At 33.1% G+C, this 27,296-nt stretch overlaps 1 long non-coding RNA gene across 1 annotated transcript; it reads right to left on the reverse strand.

Annotated features, from left to right (window-relative positions):
- Nucleotides 1-22,326: 22,326 nt before the first annotated feature.
- Nucleotides 22,327-26,924, reverse strand: LOC127721301 (uncharacterized). Its single transcript, XR_007991115.1, has 2 exons — nucleotides 26,766-26,924; nucleotides 22,327-22,720 (listed from the first exon to the last, which is right to left on the reverse strand). It is a non-coding gene; the product is annotated as an uncharacterized LOC127721301 (long non-coding RNA).
- Nucleotides 26,925-27,296: the final 372 nt, after the last annotated feature.

The following is a 27,296-nucleotide window of genomic DNA, read 5'->3' on the forward strand; positions in this document are numbered from 1 at the left end:
GAATACGGGTAATATCAGGCGACTGACTATTTACACTATTAACATTTGTGTTTTGACCATATTTTTGGGATTTAAGCTGAACAAGACTACCTTTCACTTCAAGCTTATCATCACCAATAGCATTCACAATATTGCGAAGATTACTATTTAAAATACGTTGGGCCTTGGGAATAGAATTTTCTACAAACACATCCTTATAATTTCTAGAATTTGTTAATTCCCTTTTTTCTCCATCACTTTTCGCTTATCAGATATAGAAGATAGGGATGCAATAATAACACCACTTTTTCCCTCTCTAAATGACTTCTTGCGTTCAGCTGAAACAACTTTTATATCTTTTAAGTGAATCCCATCACGGATTAGACCATTAATTTTGTTTACTACGTAAAGGTTATGTTTTTAAATATTTTTTTAATGATGCTTTAGTAAGTGTATTGCTAAAATGAAGATAATAAGTTTTTTTTTGGTTTAAGAATATAGTGGTATTCCAAAAACGTAAACTGGTTTTGGTTTGTGAATTATTTTGACAAAAAGAATAATGATTATTGGCATGATGACCAAAGGCCAACTTAGTCATTCGTGATTCGAGATCAAAGGAGCCAAGCTATAAAAAACAATTATCTTTCATATTTTCCTTTTCAAACTCTTCATTGTTTTACTCCTACCAAGCTAACTACTTGTATTTCACTTTACACCAAAGCTAGTTATAACCGCAAACATGATTTTCAAACACGTGACAATAATACCAAATAAGCTTTGTAACTATCAATTAATAGTAATCATTAAAATTAACATTTGATAATTAATCATCTCATCAAAAAATATTTTATTTCATGAAAATATAAATACATTTATATACATCTGAAAATACATCTAATAATTCAACCTGTATTTGAATAGAAATAGGGTACGAACGAACCCATGGGTCGAACGTGTGGCGTACGAATAATTTTTTTTTTTTTTTTGGGAGCGATCGGACACCCCTTATAAATATACCATTTTAATCTCATAACAATTTCAAGATGCACAAAGATCAAAAATACAAGACTTTTCGGTCAGAGCTGTCAACATTGCGTAGAATGTAGGTAAGTCTCATTGAACCTAATTTATAACACCTTGTACTAGCCCTTTTTTGTAACATCATCCGGGTTTTATCAGTCCGTCGTCAGTGTCGTCAGCATTATCACTGATTAAGGTACAGTCGGCGGTTTAAGTTTTAAAATACCTTTGTTTAACATTGAATTGTACGAACATTGGACAGAAGCTTCAATAATTTAATTTTGGATGTAACGCGTCTTCTGATTGGCTGACGTTGTTTTGTTTATCAGCTCATAGACATAATTTTGTCATGTGACATGACGTCATCAACGTTTTTTCATGGTTTACTCCGGTTTAAAATGGAATTTAGAATTAAATTATAAAAAATGACTGTAATATTTTTTCTGTCTAGGAAGAAATAACATCAAAAATGTGGTGCACACTGAATAACCCGCGTAGCGGGTTATTTTAAAGTGTGCACCACATTTTTGATGTTATTTCTTCATAGACAGAAAAAATATTACAGTCATTCCTTAAATAGACCACAATACAGAGTAAAATTTCGAAAACAAATGTGTTCTTTTTTTCTATTTTTACGTTTATTACTGATAAATTAAAATTTTGGCACAATTATTATGATCACTCTGCGGTTGAAGTCCTTCAATACTGTGTCAAACCTTCAAGAAGTTGTATAAACCTTTAACAGACGGGCTTTCGTGATAAAAAAGTAAGCATCAAGAAAATATTTTATGAATGTGTTTTTTTCCGATTTTCCCAATTAAAAGACATATTTTCATTTGAACAATATTTACATACCATCTAGATCTGTTGTTATTTTTGTTAATGATTTAAGACAACAAACTCCTTTGTCAAACCTTTATCATAATTAATGGCATGTTGTTTTATAAAACTTGAACAAAAGATTCTTCGATTCATGATCAAGCAATAGCATCTGGATCAATAGTATGACTTTTTTTCACGTATTTTCACGCATTTTCACGTATTTTTTCTGATAAATGGACTTATTGTTTTTTTGTCTCGCCTGCGACGAAAGTCGCAGTATGCGAGATATATATAGGTATTACTATTCGGCGGCGGCGGCGTAAACAATTTGTTTAACGCTTTATATTTCTGCATGTTAACTATGTCGGACCTCTATGTTTGCAATCCGACGGCGGCGGCGTAAACTATTTTTATACTTGAACTTTTTATATTTCAGAGGGTAGAAGACCTGGATGCTTCATACCTTGTGTGCAGATACCTTATGTTACGAAGTTTCCGTCTGTCATCTGTCAGTTGTCATTGACCTCATTTTCATGGGTCAGCGACTGCTTGAAAAAAAACACATTTTTTTGTCATGTGAATTTCTCACTAATCATGAGTAGTAGGATAACTTTATTTGGAATATGGGTTCCTTGCAACGTCTACATGTCCGTCAGACAGGGTTCACCTGACCTCGACCTCATTTCATGGATCAGTAGTGATCAAGGTTAATGTTACATGATTAGATCCGTTTTTCAGATAATATAAACAGTAGGTCAACTATATGTGGTGTATGGAATGATTGTACGGGGTACATGTCAGTCTGGCAGGTTTCATCTGACCTTGAACTCATTTTCATGGTTCATTGGTCATAGTCAAGTGTTTGTGTTTTGGTCTGTGTTTCAAGTACTTCAAACAGTAGTTCAACTATATTTGGTGTATGAAATGAATGTAATGTGTCAATGTCGTTCTAGCCGATATTATCTGACCTTGTCCTCAATTTCATGGTTCATTGGTCAATGTTAGGTTTTTGTGTTTTGGTTTTTTTTTCAAATATTTATAGCAATATGTCAGCTATGTTTGGTGTATGGGACAATTGTAAGCTGTACATGTCTGTCTGACAGGTATTGTCTGACCTTGACCCCATTTTCATGGTTCATTGGTCAATGATAAGTTTTTCGTAATTTAGCTTATCAGATATTTTAAGCAACAGTTCAACTATATTTGGTGTCTGAAATTATTATAAGGTGTACATGTCTGTCTGGCCTGGTTCATCTGAACATGACCTCATTATCATAGAACATTGATGATGTTAAGTTTTTGTGATACTTATAGTAAAACCTTCATGTTACAGACTTTCAACATAAATTCAAAGATAAGTAAGACAGGCGAGACAGTTCAGCATGTTAATATTTGGATACTTTTTTAAACATCAATAACTATGTCAGACCTCCATGTTAACTATCATGTCAGACCTCAATGTTAACTATGTCAGATCTCAAGTTAACTATGTCAGACCTCCATGTTAACTATGTCAGACCTCCATGTTAGCTATGTCGGACCTCTATGTTTGCTATCCGACGGCGGCGGCGTAAACTATTTGTATACTTGAACTTTTTATATTTAAGAGGGTAGAAGACCTGGATACTTCATACCTTGTATACAGATGCTTTGTGTTTTGAAGTTTCCGTCAATCATATGTCAATTTTCATGGTTCAGCTTCCAAAAGAAATACTATTTTTTATTCTCGTCTGCGCAGAATGCGAGAACTAGGTCTATGCAGGTGTTGCTTTTCCAGCGACGGTGTTGTCGTCGTTGTCCCTTATTCCATGATCCAGCGACTATCTTCAATTAATTAGCAATGTTCAATGCTGAGTTTTCAGCTTAAGTTATTTTGATAGGAACTACTTGAGTTAGATCAATGCTATTTTTTATAAAGTTGCATTACTATCAGAATATTTCAGATTGTCGATCATTTCGAGGCCTTGTTCCTAGGTCATGGTTCAGCAATTTTGAATTAATTAGCTTCTTAATTTTCTGCCGATGGCGAGATATATCTCTGTGTCAAGAGTTTATTTTATCATCTGAATTTCTCACTTATTATAACTTGAAGAATAATTTTATTTGGTATATGGATTTCTTGCAAGGTCTGCATGTCCGGAAGACAGGGTTCACCTGATCTCGATCTCTTTTCATGGATAAGTAATCAAGTTTTAAAGTTACGTTATTAGGTCCGTCACTCATATACTATAAGCAGTAGGTCAACTATATGTGGTGTATGGAATTCTTGGTAGCTGTACATGTCAGTCATCTTACCTTGACCCCATTTTCATGTTTTATTGGTCATTAAGTTTTTTTCTGTCTTGGTGTGAATTTTCAAATACTTTCAGCAGAAGGTCAAACAGTTTTGTGTATGGAATGATTGTAAGGTGTACATGTCTGGCTGGCAGGTACCATCTGTCCTTGGCCTCATTTCTGTCAATGCTTACCTTTCCTAGTTAAGTCTTGATTCTTAGATACTATAGCAATATGTCAAAAATTGTTAGTACATGTAATGATTTTAAGGTGTACATGTCTGTTTGCCATGTATCAATTACATTGACCTCATGTCTATGGTTCATTGGTCAATGTTACGTTTTCATGGTTTGGTCTGTTTCTTTAATTCTTTAAGCAATATGTCAACTTTATTTGGTGTATAGCAGCTTTCTGAGGGCCGTAAGCTGTCAACATCAGGTTGTTCTCGGTCAACACAACCTTTGACTTTTACCTTGACAGCAGCTGGGGCAAATTGTCAACACAAGGTTGTTCTCAGTCAATAATACACTGATAGCTGCTTTGATTTTTACACTGGCAACAGCTGTGGCGGGCTGTCAACAAAGGGTTGTTCTCGGTTAATAATACACTGACAGCTGCTTTGACGTTTACCTTGTCAACAGCTGTGGCAGGCTGTCAACAAAAGTTTGTTCTCGGTCAATAATACACTGACAGCTGATTTGACTTTTACCTTGACAACAGCTGTGGCGGGCTGTCAACAAAAGGTTGTTCTCGGTTAATAATACACTGACAGCTGCTTTGACTTTTACCTTGTCAACAGCTGTGGCAGGCTGTCAACAAAAGTTTGTTCTCGGTCAATAATACACTGACAGCTGATTTGACTTTTACCTTGACAACAGCTGTGGCAGGCTGCCAACAAAAGGTTATTCTCTGTCAACAGCTATCGCAGGTTGCCAACATCATGTTGTTATCGATCAACATCACACTTTTACACTGCATCCTGTCAACTTCAGTACAAAAATAAGGAGATGTAGTATGATTGCCAGTGAGACAACTATTCATCACAGTTCAAATGACGTGGGTATAAGTAATTATAGATATTCGATGAAAAGCTCACTGCAGAGCTTATGCTCAAATATTTGTCGCAATCTATCAACATCAGGTCGTTCTTGGTCAACATAACACTTCAACACTGACAGCAGTTGTTGCAGGCTGCAAACATAAAGTTGTTCTCGGTCAATATTACACTTTTATTCGTATAGCACCTAATACATGCTGCCAACATCAGGTTGTTCTTGGTCAACATTACATCTTAAAACTGACTGTTGCAGGCTGCCGACAACAAATTAGTTACAGGTTGTTCTCGAAGGCTGTCAACTTCAGGTTGTTCTCGCAAGCTGCCAACATCAGGTTGTTCTTGCGTTTGCATATTTATTCTAGCAGATATACAAACCATAGACGCGTCTGTTCACAAATGCAAAGGAAATATAAAATACTTGTAAAAATGTATGCTACTAACATTGGGCCATGGCTTAATGCTATTCTCTGCTTCGGATTTAGTATATTTGTCAGATATTCGGAGTTCTCTAGTGTTACCTGTATCTATATAGTGCCAATCAGTGTTGCCCGCTATTAAACCCCTACTTTTCCATGTTTTCTTTGCATAATTTTATTAAATATATTCTTAAAAGTCAATTTTTTAGATCTTATCAAATCCAGGTTATATTTTCATATTTTTTGAAATGAAAAAGAGCCAATGTTTATGGAAAGCCGTTTTACTATTTAATCTGACATTAAGATATCTTATATAATCTAGTTTTTATTAGATATCTTATAAGATATCTCATATAGTTTATAAAATATTTCTTATAATTTATAAGATATATTCTAAAGAAAACTATTTATAGGAGATATCTTATAAAGTATATGATATATATCTTATAAACTATATATACCTCGACCTTGGATGAAGGTTGGCGCCTATCAAAACGTTTACACTTATCTGCAGTCAAGTTAAGTGATTGATAATTCATTAATAACATTCTGGCGTATCACAAACAAACAACTTGTAACGTCTCATTTCATTGGCCGGAAGATTTAAAAATACAACGATCGTAGAGTGCATGTGAATTAACACAGGTGACCGACAATGGAATGTACTATGTTACTGCTAACTTAAAAGGAATTAAGTAAATGTTTTTGTTATGCTGTGTCGTTGCTTGATTTTTCAAATAGTGGGGTTGAAACATTATTGTGTGTAAGACAAAAGATTGAAATGTATCATCGGCGAGGATTTTTCTTTTGCACTGATGTGTAGAACTAGAAAATGAAGGAAAAAAAATACTTGTGTCAGAGTAATGTCGTTGTTTATAAGGAACAATATAAATGTACCGTTTCGATTTTAATTGGATGCACATTTGTCTTTTGATTTCATACTTAAATGAACCTACCGGAAGAATAGAGCTTTGCATAACATGTTTTGTGCAAATACAAAAAAAAATCTACATACACAATTGATTATGAATTAAATTGGATTTAAAAGAAACATTCACATTTTCTTTTAATGTCTGACTCTAAAAATAGTTTTATTTGAACCTAAAATTAAAAAAAATATTTTAAATATTTTATATGCCGTGGTTAAAATGTTTAGACACAATGTTATCAAGACTATGGATTTAAAACATATTTCATTGGCGGATTCAGATGTAGGATACTGGTAGTACACCTAGAAAATATTTCGTTTCCAAAATCTAAGAACAAGTTTATCGAGAAAGATACAATATTAATAGATGACAATAAAATTAAAGGTAAACAATTGTAGCATACAAAATAAGGAGATGTGGTATGATAGCACATGATACTTGGTCTGTTATGGAAATATTTACAATATATATAAATGTCGGTTTTTCAATTGAGAACAGCAAAAAAATAATTATAATTATAAATTCATCAACTATTATATATATTTCGGCGGAGTTACATTTCCTTTCACCGCGCCAATGTTTTGCCATATCCATTTTTCTCTAAACAAATCATGATTACCTACTTTGAATTAACTGACAATTTCGGGATTTATTTTCAAAAGGAAGTAAACTGACAAAAAACACTTTCCGAAGTTGAATACCTAAAACCCAATCATCCCTAGATTATGCCATGAAATGATGTAAATGTAAATTGTCATCTATAACCAGTTCGCCGTTTCAGAATCTAATGCATTCTGGGTAATATTTTCAAAAGTGCACACCAAAACGTCGTGATTGGTTAAAAACGTCCTAAACAATGGAAATTCAACCAATGACGTGACGTTATTTTCATTTTGGGGTACGAACAATGAAATTACCCATAGTCCTTTAGATTCTGAAATGGCCAATTGGAATTCCTTTTTTTCTATTTCTATGTAGTTTCATATTTACAAAAAAGGTTAAGTCTTAGTGAGCCAGCCTAGTTTTAGGGTCGATGAGGTGGCTTTGATAAACTGGCGATGGAATATGAAGGGTTATAATTATCCAGAACTATTTGAGAGGAGACAGTTGGATTCAATATTTCGTCGTTACAACCGTTAAGTCTTTATTTGTAACAAATTCAAAAATTTAAATAAAAAGACCTTATTAAGACTGTTGCACAAAATTATATTATCAATACATCTTACATGCGATGTAAGGTAGTATTACAATGAGATAATCAAGTACACAATTCTGTACGTAATCATTCAATTAGATTTTGGATCATTAAGGTACACGCGTTCTAATTTCGCAGGTGTGCTTGGGCGGCGTTGATTGAAAGTTTATGTGAGGTTGAAGGTTTGAATTGACCAATGAGAACGATCGTTCCTTGGCGAAATGATCTAATAAAGTTTGTTTGACTGATTACGTCGCACGGCCTTTCGCTAAGCTTGGCCGCAGTTAAGTGTAAACCCGCTGGCATTTGTTTGCACCTGTCCTAAGTAAGTAACCTGATGTTCAGTGGTTGTCGTTTGTTGATGTGGTTCACAAGTGTTTCTTGTTTCTCGTTTTTTATATAGATTAGACCGTTGGTTTTCCTGTTTGAATGGTTGTACACTAGTCATTTTTAGGGCCCTTTATAGCTTGCTGTTCGATGTGAGCCTAGGCTCCGTGTTGAAGGCCGTTCTTTGACCTATAAAGGTTTACTTTTACAAATTGTGACTTGGATGGAGAGTTGTCTCATTGGCACTCATACTACATCTTCTTATATCTATATATAAGATATCTTATAAATTATATATTGAGGTATCTTATAAATTATATGATTTTAATTTCCAAAAACTGTTTTAGAACATTTGAGCTGCGACATCATTTGTGTGTGTGAAACATTTTATAAACATATATGTAGGCGGTATTAAAATTTTTGGAAAAGGGATCAGATACCCTTTTTAGTCTACTCCATAAATACCAAATATTTGCTACCTAGTGGAACATATTCCACCGTTTATTTTACATAACTATGTCAAGCTGCGCGCTTCTCTGTCGATGGAGAACTTATCAATTAAGTTTATATTATTTCATTTTGTCAACATAGAAAAGTAAAGAGAGGTTTCTTCTGTAATATAAGACTTAAAAAAGGACAATTTTTACAATCTTGAGTTCACAAAATTCGAATTATGTGTAATTTAAAAATTCAAAACGTTTGGATATGCATTATCCAATAATTTCGTTCCATTTGGCACACTTCTACCCCTCTGTCTCAATTTCAATTGGAAAAATTTGGGTTGCTGAATATTTTTTTTTATCTTAAATTCATTCTTGATTCTGTTGATCTATTAAAGACGACTGATTAATATATCACAGTTAATATAATCATGTTATTTTGTTGGAAGTGTCGGTTCTAGGTTTTTAAATGTCAATTGCAGGTGAAGTCTTTTTTCTTTTCTTCGACGAAATACATTTGGCAGGTTCTAATCTTATTTTTTTTTTATTTTGAAATATTTTGGCTTGCATTTTGCATTTACAAAAAGATATATAAAAGTAATGTGTTATTGTGTTACTGTGCCCAATTCAATAAAATTTTTCATGAAAATGTATGTCCTCAATTTTCGCCTCGCATTTTGATAGTTCACCTAATTAGAAGGCCATCAACGTCCATTAACAGATTTGAAATAGTATCAAGCCCCTGTAAAACTTGTAAGTGATCTGAAAGCATCACATTTAGCTGTATACTGCAATAAACACGGGAAAGAAAATGCAGATGAATCAATTAGATATTAAATTATTTCACCGGTCCATCAGGTTGCTGGTTTTTTTTTTAACTCGCATGGTCTAGCTACATTTCTATAATGTCGTGCTATTATGAAGTTTTAATTATTTGTTGATGAATGTCTTTGTATCTGTATTTTAATTTTATTAAGTTGGGATGACAATTTATTTTAATATCAGATAATAAATAATTTCTATTGCAATATGACAAAATTTAAATTGATTTAAAAATGTTGTGTCGTGTATTAAATTTATTATTGGGTCACATGATACCTGTCCTTTGAATAAAATGCATAGTTGAGTTGTTGTTTAGTCGATGATATCGTCATAAAAAGATAAGTATTGTATCTTAATGAAACATAAATGATTTATATCGTTTGCCACGCTTTGAATTTGAATTTGAGTTCACCATTATTCGTGTACTTTACGATACAGATTTGATCAACAACACTCTACCTGTCAAAATGTATTTCGTCGAAGAAAGGAAAAAGACTTCACCTGCAATTGACTAAAATTTAAAAACCTAGAACCGACACTTCCAACAAAATAACATAATCATATTAACTGTGACATATCTATAAGTCGTCTTTAATAAATCAACAGAATCAAAAATAAATATAAGATAAAAAATTATGCAGCAACCCAAGTTTTCCCATTGAAATTGAGACAGAGGAATAGAAGAATACGAAATGGAATGAAATGATTTGATAAGATATATCCAAAAGTACACATAGTTTAATCATTCGACTGTTTGTGAACTCAAGATTGTAAAATGACGCTTTTTAAAGTCTTATATATGGAAAGAACGTCTCTTTTCTTTTCTATGTTAAAATTTGAAATAATCAAAACTCTTTTTAATAATTTTTCTTAATGCTATTGATCGAAGTTCAAGATATGGTCCATGAGGCAGGAAAATAACTTTTTTATAAAAACTTAATTGAAAAGTTCTCCAACGACAGAGAAGCATGCAGCTTGTCATAGTTATGTAAAATAAACAAGTGAAATATGTTCCACTAGGTAGTAAATATTTTGTATTTATGGAGTAGACTAGGAAGGGTATCTGATCCTTTTTCCAAACATTTAAATACCGCCTACATGTATGTTTGTCAAACGGTATCTTGGAATTTTCTTTACTGTTTTTGTATGGATTCCATCCTGAGGTAGTTTTTATTTTACCACTCTTTCGAAACGTGCATTTTTTTGTTTAGCAATTGTTCAGCAATTCCTTCCAAGCCCACTTTCCCGCTTTAAAAAATGATTGCTCCCTTATTAGCGATTAAAACAATTAACTCTGCGCTTCCATGACAAACAATCAGTTTCTGTACGTTTGTCTGTTTTGAATTGCTGGTTTTCCAAAGATCAATTTCATCAAATTCATCTTTTAGTTCCGGACCAAATGAGTATGTGGACCGTACGCGTGTGGTCATGACCATATGAGTATATACTCGTTGTTATTAACGGGCCGGACCATATGAGATTTAGACCATATAGGGTTTTTTTCGAATAAATACAAAATTCCTTAACAGACACAGCTCGTTCTCTGAACCAAAATCGACACAAGTTATTTGCTGAAATCCTTTATCTTTGTTACATATTGTTTGAATCTTGGTATATTTGTTGTCTTGCCCTCGCTATTTAGAGTCAATTTTAAGTAATTTTGAGCACCTTATGCAGTAAGTTTGTCCGTACGTGAAACCACATGTGTTTAGAGTATGGACATGTTTGTTCTTTTTTCCGACATTAAGATTAGATTTTCTTTAATTTCGTCTAATTTTCACTTATCTTCATTTAACTGATGTGTTCATACTCTTATTCATATGATCTTACAATAACAGTGGTTTCTACCTAAGAATAGAGGGACAGCACGTATAAACTACTGCAATTGTAAATCATATCAGGAGGACCATGAACAAATTAAATCACTGAAAATAATTTGAAAGTTTTAGAAATCTTAATCTATAAATTAAAACACCAAAATAAGGAAGATAGGGGGTTCAATTCTCAAATCGTTAATGTGTAAAACAGTTGACTTCTTGCTTAACGTGTGTCGTAAAGACAAATTAATAATGATCATGCAAAAATGCTTCTACTATAGTTTTAACTTGTGATTAAAATAATTTTACTTCATTAATCACGTTACAATGATTACCAATTTATTTTCTAAGTCAAAATTTCAATTCTCGAAACTCTGAATCTATAACACCTTGAAGGGTTATGCCTTAAGCAATTACTGTTCAACGCTCGTCGTATCTAACTACCCGGACAATACGCGTATGGTCGGACCATATGATTATATACGCATATGGTCATGACCATACGAGTATGGTCCAACTAGACATTTGCGGAAACTAGGTCTTTACCTAGGATTACACTTAGCCTTACGATTATAGTTGGCGAAAAACAAAGGGTCATCTCAAAATATGAAAAGTACATTAGAGATACCTAATGAAGCCATACATTGTTTATGATGTGAATAGGTCTTTTCGACGACACACTATTGCAGTGCATATGGTCACACCAGATTTCAATAGCTGTCCTATATGTCGCCACAAATCCCCATAACCTTTTATTTACTCTAATTCTCCGATAGCGCATTCAATCTCTTAACCCCTTTCTGTAGTGTGTAATAAGTCTTTTTTGGTTTTATAAACTTCCTAGATACATATTCTGGGATTTTCGAACGATCTGTTGTTTTTATAAGGTGTCAATACTGTCTGTTTGGATATATTTTGTCGCTAACCTAAAAATAAATCATTTGCTTCTCCGATAAACAAAGTACTTCTTTTTATGTTATGGTTGTAAATATGTGTTTTATCTTATTTAAGTGTAGCAAAATCAGAAAATTTGTTAAAAGAATACTCTACAAACGGTTCACTTGGAAATCACGGGAAAATGCGATGAGCAAGTTACACAATGTAATTATTAAACCAGCCGCAGCGTATTGCTTTTGAACTATTAATGTCGGGTGTCGTCCCTCTTTTACACGATTATTCTTTTGTATCCGCAACTATTCCCCAACCGACTTATATTGTGTGTGATTTTTGTCTCGCCTGCGACGAGAGTCGCAGAAAGCGAGACGTAGTGTTGCTTTTCCGGCGAAGGTGAAGGTTTCTGCTTAAAAATATAAGTCAGCTTGATAGCAACTACTTGTGATAGATTAATGATAGTTTGTATAAAGTTGCATTACTATCAGTACATATCAGTTTGACGACTATGTTTGAGGCCCTGTCCCCTAAGTTATGGTCCGGCGACTTTGAATTGATAAGCAATGTTGCTGTCCGTCAGATTATCTTTTTTTTAATGTTCTGCCAACTGGCGAGACATATCTCTGTGCCAACAATTCATTTTAACAATTTCTTCTCGTCTGGGTTTAATCAACGGAATAATTTTGCACATAAACTTTGTGTTTAAATGAACACCGTCATAAGTGCACTCTATAGTACAATTTCAAGAAAATTTTACCGGTCTCATGCTTCAAGAATACCAGACCCAACCATGTTCAAAGAAAATTATCGACACCGTGGAAGAAAACGTTCATTATAAAATGATTCCCAAGATCTCTATGAAAATTGCACATAAACAAACAACTAGGAACCCGATGTAATTTTTTTGTTTGAAAAGATAGTAAAATTCTTACTATTTGAGCACAACTATTCTTACAATTTAAAAGAGTCATACGAATAATATTGGGCATAAAGATGTTCATTGATAACGGTTCAGTGTTTTTGTGGTTTTTTTTCCGTATATTTTATTCTTTTTTCTGTTACCAAAAACGTAGACAAAAGTCAGGAAAAAAAAGATAATAAAAATATACCAAGTGAAATGACATGAAGAATAAATAGTTCTTAAACACCCGCCCGCTGTATCCCTTCATTCTCATTTTAAGAAATAGAAAAATGTATGTCTAAGCATAAACATTGAAAATTGTCAAGATGCTCCTTAAATGATCTTCCCTTTCTTAACACTAAGACTGGCTGAAACTTATTTTTAATTGTCCCAACCTAGCCAGTGCAACGACAATTGCGAATTGTTTTTGCATGTCTCATGTACAATTTATTAAATGATGTTTGTCCATTCTATCATACATCGTACATTTACAGTATGTTCAACCTTGATAACACCATGTACACAAGTTAATGTATACATATATTCCTCAAAAACCTCTTTGTCCTACTATAGAAAAACATCATAGGACTTAGATTTTGTTTTGGAACGACGGTAAATTTACACTTTGAGACGATCCAAGATTCAAATGCTACCTGTAAGTGTAATTGTAATCCTATTCGTAGGTGTATGACAGTTTCGCAAATATCTGATATTCATATAGTCCAGAGCATATACACATGACTCAAATAAACTCGAAGTGCACTAAAAGGAAAACTCGAAATTGCATTCGATCTGGACATCAAATTCGAAATTTTACTGTGTTTTCTTGAAATGAATATGCAACTGGACAATATGTATAATACTTCAAGTTATGTGCCACGTAAGAAGGCTAATTTGCAAATTTATAAATACAGTGTACTACTTTTTTATATTTGAGGCTGCCTGATACAATTATTCTTGTGATGTATAAATCTATAGTATCTTAAACTAAATACAAAGTTTAAGAGTTTTGAAAGCCCAAAATATCAAAAGGTTTTACAAGATACAGCTAAGGTTATCTAGTCCAAGGGTAGAAAATCCTTAGTATTTGGATTAATCTTGTGATTGATAAATCTATAGTATTGTGATGAATAAATCTTTAGTATCTTGTATTTTATTTTACTTGAAATATATGCAACCTTGATAAAACGTATATGAATTTATATACGGTAACTGCAAACATGTTAAATTTAACGTCTCCCTCGAATATCGCAAAACAACTGCCAGGTCCGTTTCTTTCAAGGTTCAACTACATACAGCTAACCGCTGATCTTGGTTTGATTGTTTTCAGAGATTTCTGCAACATTTTATTAAATACCGAAGTATGCATCTTTTTTTTTAACTCTTTAACATATTTTACATTGAAAATTAAAAAAAAACATTTTACACCGATATTAAAAAAAAGCAATGAATTTAAGGAGGCAAAAGGGACATTTAAATTAACCGGTACGTTTGTGTCGACTATTTTTAAAAATGCATGGTTTTTATGAAACAAAGAATAATTTTAATCTGTGTTTCATCAACATTGAAAAAAAATTGTTGAAACTATCACACAATCACAAAAATCATTTAAATTTGAAATTCAAAAAACGGAAGACATCCATCAGTGCAGATATTGGCAATAAAAAAAGGCTAAAAATCTTGTATGTTTAGCGTTCAAAGTTAAACTCAGTGTGAGAAAAGGCATATGTGATATAAACTTAAATATGAATAAAAGGAGCCTAGATTGTTTGAATACAAGGCAGTAACCCAACGACACAAAAACTAAACTTATCTAGAAATAAATACACAGTATTTAACAATAGACTGTTAAATATGAACATCTCTTAATTAGAAAAAGTCTAAACAATTCAGCAATGTTGTGAATAAATTGAAGAGACCATACAAGAGCTGTCATTAACCTCTTATTTCCAAAATGACCAAGGGCATTAATATTTATTTATTAGGTTCTCGATTTGAGACTAGCACATGCAAATGTGATTATTTTAATTTGTTCTTCCTTCGAATCAAACATAGAAACGTACATTGGTCGGACGTTTTGTCAGATCATTCGTAAAACGTGCGCTTACTACTGATTAATATGTGCATAAATTTAACCCCCGAATTTTACTTGTAAAGACTAACAGCCCTATAATTATTCATTTGTGATGTATACGAAAAAACCTCTCTCACTTCAAACATTTTGGCCATTTTTACCAATCGGAAGTTGTAAAAAAACTGGCTAAGCTATTAAATCAAGAGTTCTAAATGGTGAAGTTGAAATCATTCCTTGTAAATTTTACGGACGCCATCACGAGTTGGTTGACTGTTATGGAATATCCGTTTCACAGATGATAGGGGATATGTATCTAATGTCATAAATACAATCCCGTCCCCTTTTCACGAATGTGACCTACCGAATGAGACTTGTAACGGGGTTTGTACTAACATGTGCAACACGACGGGTGTCACATGTGTAGCAGGATCTGCTTACCCTTCCGAAGCACCCCCAGTTTTTGGTGGAGTTCGTGTTGCTTAGTCTTTAGTTTCTATGTTGTGTTTTGTGTACTATTGTTTGTCTGGTTTTTTTTTTTCTTTTTACCCATGGCGTTGTCAGTTTAGAAGTTGTAAAAGAATTAAACTGCTACAGGCTATTAATTTAAATGTATTTGATATTGTTTCGTTATAATTATACGCTCATATGAACATATGACATCAAATTCAATACTCCATACACATATTTCTGGAATTTGTATCATTCGTTATAATGGTTATGCAAAAACGTTTATGAATCAAAATGTTTACAGTTTCGGAGTACCAACATAAGAATTATATTTTCTATAGCTAGTATAAAGTTATATTTGTATTTCCAGGATTTTGACTCTGAACACTCCATGCGTTCTTGACGAGGTTAATTCAGAAATGCACAACGTAAGCAGTAAATTCCTTTTACATTGTTAAAATAACGAGATACGGTATGATTGCCAAGCGACACTATCCACAAGAGTTGAAATGGTATGATAGTAAATAAAGGCAACAGTAATATACCTCTGTTCAATAGTCATAAATCGATTAAGCGAAAACAAGTACGGGTCATAAACCAAAACCGAGGGAAACACATCAACTATAAGTGGATTACTACGGAACAACATAAACACGCTGAACAGCTACAAAAACAAACGCCGACATACAAAGAAATGGACTTTTTGATAACAACTGCCATATTCCTGACTTGGTACAGGACATTTTAAGAAAACAATGGTGGGTCGAACTTGGTTTTATGGCATAGCAAAACCTCTTGCTTATATGGCAATGTTAAACATACCGCTAAAATGACAACATTACGTGACAGGAATACAGTACAAATGAACGCAAGAACACTCAGGACAGAAACATATATAGGTCACTGTACGGCCTTCAACAATAAGAAAAAAAAGTATAGTGAGCTGTAATAGGCCCTGACATAAAAAAATGTGACACAATTCAAACGAGACAACTTACGTCCTAATGTATCACAATTTGATAAACGAAAAACAAATATGACAGACATGAAAAAACGACTTGGATTGATTTACGAAAAAGACTATACAGAGATACGATTTTTAAATCCAACTGCTTACCTGACATGCTCATTTCATGCAGTTCTTTAGTTGTACTCAAATTAATTGACTGCAGAAATATATTTGGAATAAAGAGAAGAAATTTTGTAAAATTTCAACTTTCAATTTCAGTAATAATTAGTAAAGGTTACATAAACCCTTTTTTTAACTTGATAATGACACAAATGGATCCAGACGACTTCAATCCTGAATTTACGACAAACGTGATGATATCAACTTTCCAAATGTCAACTTCCCTTTTCAGTAACGTACATTCTGCCTCATTGTATGGGGTTTATATATCACAATTGATACGTTATGCTCGTATATGTTCACACTATTTGGACTTCATAAAGAGGGATATGTTCCTTTAACATAAACTGCTCCCACAGAGTTATGAGGAAGAACGACTGAAATCGACACTTCAAATATATTTTGCGGTCCCCATCACGAATTTGAACACAAAATCATACCCACATTAAATCGGGTCAGCTTAGTCCATTACAGTGTAGTACTAGTATAACATTTCATACAGCAGTCGATATAAGAGCATGAAATTTAATGATTCTGTATCAATAGATAAGTTACCTAAGCTTGTCTTCAGGGTATTGTTTTTTATTACGGTACATATAATCATTGAATTACTTGTCTGTATTATACCTTCAATCTAGGAGTGAGTGCAACCACATTGTTTGTCCGGTCCAACAAATATTTTGTTTCTTATCTGAGAAACTTCTTTACAAAAAGACTTCGTATTGTTCAGTAACTTAACATCAATGAGTTGCAACTCTGGTCTGTCAAATACCTAATTCCTGTGTGCCGATTTTTCTCTCTCAATATGTACATAGAGGATATGCTTAGCACATCAACGGGTGCGTTTTTGTTTTTGGGCTATAATACAGGGGGCTTATGTTCAATGGTGTTAATATGTCCTTAAATTGAGTTAAGCTATTTCAGTTGTTATTTTATAGTGTGTCTTTCTATGTTGTGATGTTACACTATTGTTTCAGAAAAAGGGTGAATGTTTGGTACCATTAAAACGTTTAAACCCGCTGCATTTGTTTGCACCTGTCCTAAGTCAGGAATCTGATGTTCAGTAGTTGTCGTTTGTTGATGTGGTTCATAAGTGTTTCTCGTTTCTCGTTTTTTATATAGATTAGACCGTTGGTTTTCCCATTTGAATGGTTTTACACTTGTAATTTTTTGGGGCCCTTTATAGCTTACTGTTCGGTGTGAGCCAAGGCTCCGTGTTGAAGAACGTACTGTGACCTATAATGGTTTACTTTTATAAATTTTGACTTGGATGGAGAGTTGTCTCATTGGCACTCATACCACATCTTCTTATATCTACTTATAACTGTGTCATTTTAACTGACAGTTCTTCTTCATACACATATATATTCCACGGGTTAAATTCTAAAAATGTCGTTAAACTCTTTATTGTACCTTTTCAAAGTCAGGAACAGTAAGATGCGCTGTCATTATTTATTACGTTTTTTTGTGAGCCAAATGGTGAAGTTACTATATAAATTACTTATTGTTTTGGGTGTTTTTTTTTGTGTAGTTGGGTTTCTCTCTCATCTACGTCTTATGTTTTTCATATCTCTTATTCATTTCCTATATGAAATAACAGACATACAAAGTTAAGAATGTGGATTTGATTTTTTTCCCATTCGAAGTTAATATTGTTGACTTCCTTATTAATGAATAAATATAACAATTCTCGTGATTTGGCCGAATTTCATTGCAGGTACTTTTTTCAATTTCGCGCAATCGGGATTATGACGTCAGTAGATTTTCCGCAAATGTGACTACATCTAAAGCGACGTCGCGAAATGTAATCGTTCTTATTAGAAACATCGCGAAATTACAACGTTCTGATTAACAACGTCGCGAAAACAACACGAAAAGTTTTGAAAACGTTATTATCTGCCCCTGCTACTGTATCGTATGCCCTTAAAAAAAAAAACCTTGGCTCTACCACTGAAATTGACAACGTAGTAATGAACGGCGGGAAAGATTTCACGACGTTGTTGCGAATAAAACTTATTCCAACGTAGTTTGGCGCCTTATTGGCAAACGTCCCAATCTGCCAATAAAAATTAAGGTTTATTGCTTTTATTGAAAATACAAGCACATGGACCCCCAGTTTTTTCTTTTGCAATCAATCAAGTTCTGTTTCAAGAACGCTACGCCAAAATTTTAAGAAAAAATCAACGATAGAATTTTTTCTGCACTTCTGTGTAGACGCAAAAATATTTTCATCTTCTTTATTTCACTTGTATTAAAAGAATTTAGGATATAATTATTTATTTCAACCGTTAACTTGTTACAGCATGCTGATGCCATGGATCAAGGGAACATTTTACAAAAAACCCGGTTAAATTATGACTGTTCGTTCAAAAGTATTGGTACTTTCCTTAAAAGTCCTGATTTTTGAAATTTCAGGGTTTTTCCTTCAAATATGCAAATTTCGAACCAAATTATCTCAAAAAGTAAGTCATGAAGGTATATTTTTCTTTGCATATTTCAAAAGTACACATCGAAATTGACCTTCTACCAACATTTCAAGAAAAAATCGACGAGGGATCTCTACTGTATCGTATGCCCTTAACCAGAATAGTCGTTTGATCTGTAAATTTAACCAGAATAGTCGTTTGATCTGTAAATTTAACCAGAATAATCGTTTGATCTGTAAATTTAACCAGAATAATCGTTTGATCTGTACATTTAACCAGAATAATCGTTTGATCTGTACATTTAACCAGAATAATCGTTTGATCTGTAAATTTAACCAGAATAATCGTTTGATCTGTAAATTTAACCAGAATAGTCGTTTGATCTGTACATTTAACCAGAATAGTCGTTTGATCTGTAAATTTAACCAGAATAGTTGGTTGATCTGTTAATTTACTGATGGTGTCCTATTCTCGATTTTGACATTTTTACTGAGTGTCGATTCAAATGGCTGGTGATGCATACAAATCAGATCATGAGATGCCTACCCTATCGACATAGCCGATCTTGCTTCTTATGGGGCAATCGTAAGTACTCGGCCAGTAGGCGTAGCGAGAATGACCGAGTAGTTACGATTGCTTTTGGACTTCGTGCAATTTCCTTAGTTTTTGTTTTTTACTTGTATCTTCTTAATGGATTGATGAGATTTGAACATCGATTAACTACTGTTGTATCGAATTTAAAGTAAATTAATATTATTGTTTCTGTAAGTTTTAGACATTGTGTCATTCTCATCATTATCAATTTCATGAGCTGTACATTGATAATGGAATTTAAATTGTTACACATAACCACTTGTTATCCAATAAAGCCAAATATTGCCAATCTCTGTGAATGGACATGACAGTTTAAGAAACTTAATTCTGCAAGTAAATGCGATTGATTGTCCTCGTTGTATGCGATTGTCGTTTATAAAACTATGAATTCATTAATTTTTTATCAGTTTAATATTCGATTAAATGTTTTATAGACTTACAAATTCACACTTTATCAATTAAATGCTAACAACGTGCTTAACATTGTATTCAGAAAAAAGTTCTATATTCCTTTTCTATTTAAATGATAACCTAACCTCAAATGAATTACAAAACTTTGCAAAACACTTTTGTTACAATACAACGTTTTACATTCCTGCAGTTTATTTCAATGGTCATCAAGGAAAAAGGATATTAGTACGATAAGGACTTGAATATAGCTTTACTCATGTCTCATGGGTTGCTATCTCATTGACGTATATCCCATATCTCCATCTATATTTGATAAACAGATAAAATGTCAATGTTCCTGCATGTTGACATATATGATAATTATAAATAAGAAGATGTGGTATGAGTGCCAATGAGACAACTCTCCATCCAAGTCACAATGTATAAAAAGTAAACAAATATAGGTCAAAGTACGGATTCAACACGGAGACTTGGCTCACACCGAACAACAAGCTATAAAGGGCCCCAAAATGACTAGTGTAAAACAATTCAAACAGAAAAACCAACAGTCTAATCTATATAAAAAACGAGAAACGAGAACCACTTATGAACCACACCAACAAACGACAACCACTGAATACATGCTGAACAACCGGCTCCTGACTTAGGATAGGTGCATAAAAATGCTGCAGGTTTAAACGTTTTATCGGGCGCCAACCTTCACCCTAACATGAGACAGTAGTATAACTTTACAACCTAAAAAGACACGCATATCAATTGAAATAGCTGTACAATTTCAATGTTCCTGTAGTCCTAGTATATCTATTGACATTTAAATCATAGTTTGTTGTAGCATCTCCAACACTTAACTCGCTGTACTTTGCATCTCCTGAAATCTCTATAAAATTTTGTTTCAATTACAATTAAGTATGTTCGCTACTCTGTTTCAAAATAACAAGCTTTTTAGAAGACTGTTATAGATTGATAGTATATAACTAAAGGAACTGAAAAAGCAGGAAAAAAATGAAGGGTCCGTGTGCTTGTTTTCGAGATATAAGCCATTGAAAATTTGGCGCGAACTGTTTCTCTCTAGAATTTTCATATATTTAACATTGGCACCTTTTTTCCTTCAAAAACTATGAAAAAAATAACAAGGATTATACAAGATTTTCAAAAGTGGCTTTTTAAACAATATGTAATAGTTTTATGAAAAGAAAACTGAGGATAAGCGGTGTAAAATTGTTATTGGCACTAACATGGATAAAACTAGAGGATTCCGAATATCTGACAAAAAGAAAAAAACAAGAGTAGCGAAGATCCTTCATTAAGATATGTTCAGTCTTAGTCCCAGACTGTCCGGTAGTTGCTATGAACTTGTACCAAGCAACAACATATTGAATTGCCGGAAAAGTTACTGAACAGTACTGGATTGATTGCAGGTAGAATATCTGATTAGCACTGATTTTAAAAAGGAAAATATTTGAATAATAACTTAAAACTTTTAACAAGACTTCACGTTTTTCGGTTCAGAATATTCATATATGTTAAAATCAAAATTTCCATTCAAGACTAAAGGGGGTACCCCTTGGTTCAGGGAGATAATTCCTTAAATCAGTTATGCGTTTGTAAAAGTCATGTCCATTAATGAATGTTAAGCATTTACCTGAAACAGATTGGAAATAATCTATGTAACCTAGAATCTTAGAATATTTTTTGTAAAATGGTTGACGCAAACGTACGAGTTATTTCCATTAACCTAGGTCTACCTCCTTAAGTTCATTCTGAGTATTCTGATGTACTGTAAGATTTCATTCTAAAAACGCATAATTATATGCGAAGTTCGTTTCAATCAATATTTCGAAATTCGTTACTATCTGATCAGTGAGTACTTTTAAGATATTTCGTACTCATTATTAGGTATATTTTCGATAAGATACCTTCCCGCCCATCCCTAATTTTTAATTATTGTACTAGTTATATATATATATATTTTTTGTTTTGCATATTTAACTTATTTGGGATATTTTTGTAGGGTCTGCAATTTTGTATACTCTATTTTTCATGTATGTTTATAAATTATTTGTTAAATGAACTTGAACAATAATCTTCGGCCAAAATAAAAGTATTATTTATCTTGTTTTCTATTCTGAGCCAGAGATAATTTTAGATTGTGTGCAGTTGTTTCTTGTATTTTTCGTATGTCATTTTCACTGTGTGTCGTTTTAATTAGTTTCCTTACTGTTTTTGGACTAAAATAAAGAGTAGCAAGAGGACGCCCTTATTTAGTTTCTAATTGTTCTGATAGAGCTATTTCAAAGTTGTCCTTTCGCTAAACAGAACGTAAATATGTTGTAAATGAGAAAGAATAAGACAAACACCGTAAGCAAGTTTATTTCTCTTCCGTAGGCATATACTTTACATTCAGTGAGTATCTTCCAATTGATCATAGGTTACGTCATTAAACCACTTTCAAAAAAATAAATAAAATGTGCTCAAAAAAATGTGATGCTTTCTTAAAATGGTTCTTAGTGTCGTTTAATCATCATTTTAGTAGATTTCAGTGATTCATTTCCTCTCCATGCAATCCAGCTGATACCATCATTTCCAAATGAGAGCGGTTCACCTAAATATACCCCATTCAAATTAGCACGATAACAAGATTTATACCACCATGCTCCTTTTAACATTTGTGCGCAGTTGTATGCATGAATGCCATCATCCTTGTCTTTAGTAGAAAACATCATGCTGTTGTGGTACGTAAGGCTATTTCCTGAGCAAATAAATAAAGATTAGATATAGTTGACTTCCATATAAACTTATATAAGAAAAAATTTGCTAAAACAGGGTGATACTACCTCATTTCGTATGAAAGTTATTTTATTTGTTTTGGAAAAATGTTTTTTTAACTGAACCATGCAAAAATTAAAGTGAAATAGATTTATACCGAAAAAATAAGGTATGAAGTTATATTGTTTTCTGGCATATTCCGATAAGTATGTCAGTCTGTATGTGAGACTATAAATCAGAGAAAAAACGTTATAACATAATTTATTCTGTGGGGTGTGATTTGATTTGATTTTTGATGTTTTAACGCCACTTTTAAGCACCGCTTTTGGGCTTTTTCGTGGCGGCCAGTTTTTATTGGTGGAGGAAGCCTGATAGCCCGGAGAAAACCACCGACCTTCGATAGGAAAACTGACAATCCTAGTCAATTAAGATTGGAGTCGAGTGCACCCGCACGAGCGGGGGTTCGAACTCACAACCTCAGTGTTGACTGGCTAGTGATTACAGTAGTAACTACTTAGACCACTGGGCCCCTCTGTGGGGTGTGAGAGAGAATGTATGAATACACATATAGAAGTCGCCATATAAATTTTATTATAATGTCAACCTCTTTATTGCTCCAAGCATAAAAAGGTAAAAAAGAATAACACATAAACTATCTAGGAGATGTCGTTTGTACGACATTATCCATATAAATAATAGAAAACAATATACCCCTAACAAAACAATAAACAACAATTAACAAATCTACAACTTCTGAATAGAATCTCGACATGGGATAGACACAAGTTAAATACACGAAATGTCGACTATCCAAAATTACTTTGTTTGTTGTTGTCTTTCTTTTTCGCAGTTAAAGAGATTTCATTTAATGGTAAGTCTTAGATTTGGTAAACATTTATCGCGATTTAGTAATTGCTATTAAGTACCTCTGGAGATGTTGTGGCTTTGTTCAGTGGTTTGGTTGCTTTGTTTTTGATGGATTCACATCTTTCTTAGATATCTTATTAGTTTCTTAATGTTTGAACTATACTTTATGACAGGAGAGATGATTTCAATTTTACAATTGTAAACTTTCCATTTTGTCTAGGGCAGGGCCTTCACATGCAGTATATATTTCTGAGTTGATACGACAGTCCTGGGCGTGAGTTTCCTATCATGATGAAAGGATGAATGGATGATTGGCTGTTTAACGTCCAGTGACAAATTAAATGCATGATAATGTGATATGAATATAAATCATGCTTTTTCTTAGACCGAGACACTGAGTCGGATTTTTTAACATACTAGTTAAAAAAGTAACAGTTTGCATTTGATAAGGACTTTCCGTTTTGAATTTTTCTTGGAATTCGGTATTTTTGGTATTTTACTTTTTCCTTTCATCTTTTGAAATAAAAAAATAGGCATTTAAAAACAAAACATCACATAACAGCACAAACACACACAGACAAAACTGTTTTCGTCGAATAGTTTGTTCATGTGTTGTGAAAAATAGAGAAGTGTTTTGTTACAATTGTGAACTTTCCATTTCTGTCTAGAAACATTCCAGCAGTGCCTTCATAAACAGTATATATCTTTGAGTTGATACGACAGTCCATGGCGTCCGTTTCCTCTCATGATGAATGAATGAATTGATGATTGCTGTTTTTCAACGTCCAGTGACACATTAAATGCATATTAAGTACGTTAACATGATAATGTGATATGAATATAGATCCTGTTTTGAACTAGACCGACACACTGAGCCGAATTGTTTAACGATTATTAAAAAAGGTAACTTTTGCAGAGAGACATTTCACCATACCCGAAAGCGACTTATTCCAGGAATTGTTTGTGCTTAAGAGGCGGAGTTTTTTATGTAATGTTTTGTTATGGTTGTTGTTCTTGGTTCTTTTAGTTTTTGGCCATAGTGTTCTGTTTGTATTGACTTACACCCTTCGTATTTTCTGTCTCTTTTTTAGCGTAAACTTAAATCTTATATCTAGATATGTACATCAAATGAACTTTGATTATAGCAGTATTATTTATGTGAACTAATAAGAGTCAAAATTAATAGCGCTAGAATTATCGTTATACTTTTCCAAATTGTCGTACATATCATGCAGAATGTGTGGGTATTTTTTAAGAGTAGTAAAAAGTTTTGGTCGATAAGCTTCTACGTTTCACAAATTGTACAGATTACACATTATTTTTGTAAAAAGAAAGAAACTTAACAATCAAATTTTGAAATAAAAAATACAAAGATAGTTCTGATAATATGATGTCAGAAAATTAAGGAAAAGTAAAAAAAAAAAGTTTTCTTCCTACATTAGCACAAAACAAAATTTTAAGTATAAATTGAATGCACTTGCATCGTTAATTTAAAAACAAAATTCTATAACAAAACAATATGCTGTTGATGATTGCTCATAGTTGTAAATATACAATAAATTAAAAAGACGGGTGCCACATGCGGAAAATGATCTACTCAACCTTGAGTAGTACCTTAAATCACACCCAGATTGACCTCATGTTGCCAAGTCTTTCCGATAATTATGTGCGCCTACAAATGCCGTATTTTATAGGCTGTTTTATAATCTGTCTTTTGGCTAATTTTTGGGTTTTTTTTTTTTTTGCCATAAAAAGTAGATTCGTCTTCGACTGATGATTTGAATGCCCATTTGGTATAAACCGCCTATTTTTAAATAAAAATTATTATTGATGAGTTGCATTCCTGTTTCAAAATTTGCATGTCTTATCAAAAATCAAGTCAAACTGCAATTTACAATCCGAGATTGTGGAACACACCCGATCTGCCTTGAATGTTATTTTGATACTTTTCTCTTGTGAAATATTTTATCTTTCCAAAATATATTAACATATACTAATAAATGATTGTTTATTGTCTGCATTATATAAGTGACTATGTTGAACGCACCTATCTTATCGAAATTGAGATACGGGATACAACAGATACAGTTAGGTATGCCTTATATCTTGACTTAAATCTAGAAGTCGACAATGAGGGTCGGTTGAAAACAACACTTTACGACAAAAGAGATGATTTCCGCTTACCAATTGTAAACTTCTGTTTCTATGTAGGAACATTCACGCAGTTGGTGACCGTTATGGAATATCTGTTTCACAGACAACAAACTGATATGTTCCAATTGTCGTTACTACAATCACGTCCCATTACCTAATCAGACATTTCATCGGTTTTGTACTTACATGAGCAACACACGCGTGCCACATGTGGAGCAGGATCTGCTTAACCTTCAGGGCACCTGAGATCATCCCCAGTTTTTGGTGGGGTTCCTGTTGCTCAGTCTCCAGTTTTCTATGTTGTGTTTTGTGTAATGTTATTTGTCTGTTGGTCTTTTACTTTTTTAGCAATGGCGGTGTCAGTTTATTTTCGACTTATGAGTTTGAATGTCCCTTTGGTATGTTTCACCTCTCCCTTATATAAGGCTGGAAATATTATAAGCATATTCAGAACAATACTATAATAAGACTTTGAACCGAAATCATCACGTTTAGCAAGATTTTCATAATGCACACTGTATGAATTCGATAGAATGACGGGGCACATTATGCAATTTCAAATAAGCTCAGACAGCAAAAACTGCTGCAGCAAGGTTATGAGAATGAACGATTTAAATCAACCCTTCGATATCGATATATATAAATATACAATCAAACATTGTGCATTCGTTCTGTTTCAATTCGTAATGAAGATATTTAGTACCCAAAATAGCTGATATCTATATAATCTTTGTATTCTATTATTTGAAATCGTTGACAATGAATGAAAAAAACTTTTCAAAATACTTGTGAATATGAATTTACTTAACATTTTGTAAAAAAAACCAACAGGTTATAGCTTTAATTAATACAGTTTCAATGATAATGGAGTTACCATTTTGAACTAGTATAATTCTGGATTTTATTATGCAGATAGAAGGTTGTTTGGTGTTGGATTGATGCCCTTCTGAAATATATAACATACGTTCCTTTATTCAAAAGACTCATGTGAAATTGTGAAGTTTTACCTGCATCACCGCTATATCCATCTATATTCAAAGTATACTTTGTTGTGGCATCTCCGACACTGAAATTGGAATACTCTGCATATGCCGAATTCCCTTCAAAATCTTCCAGGTGTATGTAAAGCTTGTAGTTTCCAGAAGAGGTTAGAACGTTTATGAAATCATTTCCTGTGGAAAAGTGAAATAAGAAAAAAATCTGCGAACAAATGTCAATCGATCAGCTTATCATTTCTTGTTATATCCTATAATTCTTGACTGCGCTTAAAATGACGTTATGGGTTAATATGCTTGTGTTATTTGTTAAAGCTACTAAGTTTGTACTCAATTGTATCGAAAAAAAATCATATCAGTTCTAAGCGACTGTCATACAAGTGAGAGGTTTAGCTAGATATAAAATCAGGTTTAATCCACCAATTTCGAAATGCCTGTACCAAGTCAAGATTATTGCAGTTGTTTTCCATTCGTTTGATGTGTTTGAGCTTTTGATTATGGCATTTGATAAGGGACTTTCCGTTTTGGATTTTCCTAGGAGTT

The sequence above is a fragment of the Mytilus californianus genome, unplaced genomic scaffold (genome assembly GCF_021869535.1).
Source record: "Mytilus californianus isolate M0D057914Y unplaced genomic scaffold, xbMytCali1.0.p SCAF_12, whole genome shotgun sequence".
In the NCBI taxonomy this organism is placed as follows: domain Eukaryota; kingdom Metazoa; phylum Mollusca; class Bivalvia; order Mytilida; family Mytilidae; genus Mytilus; species Mytilus californianus.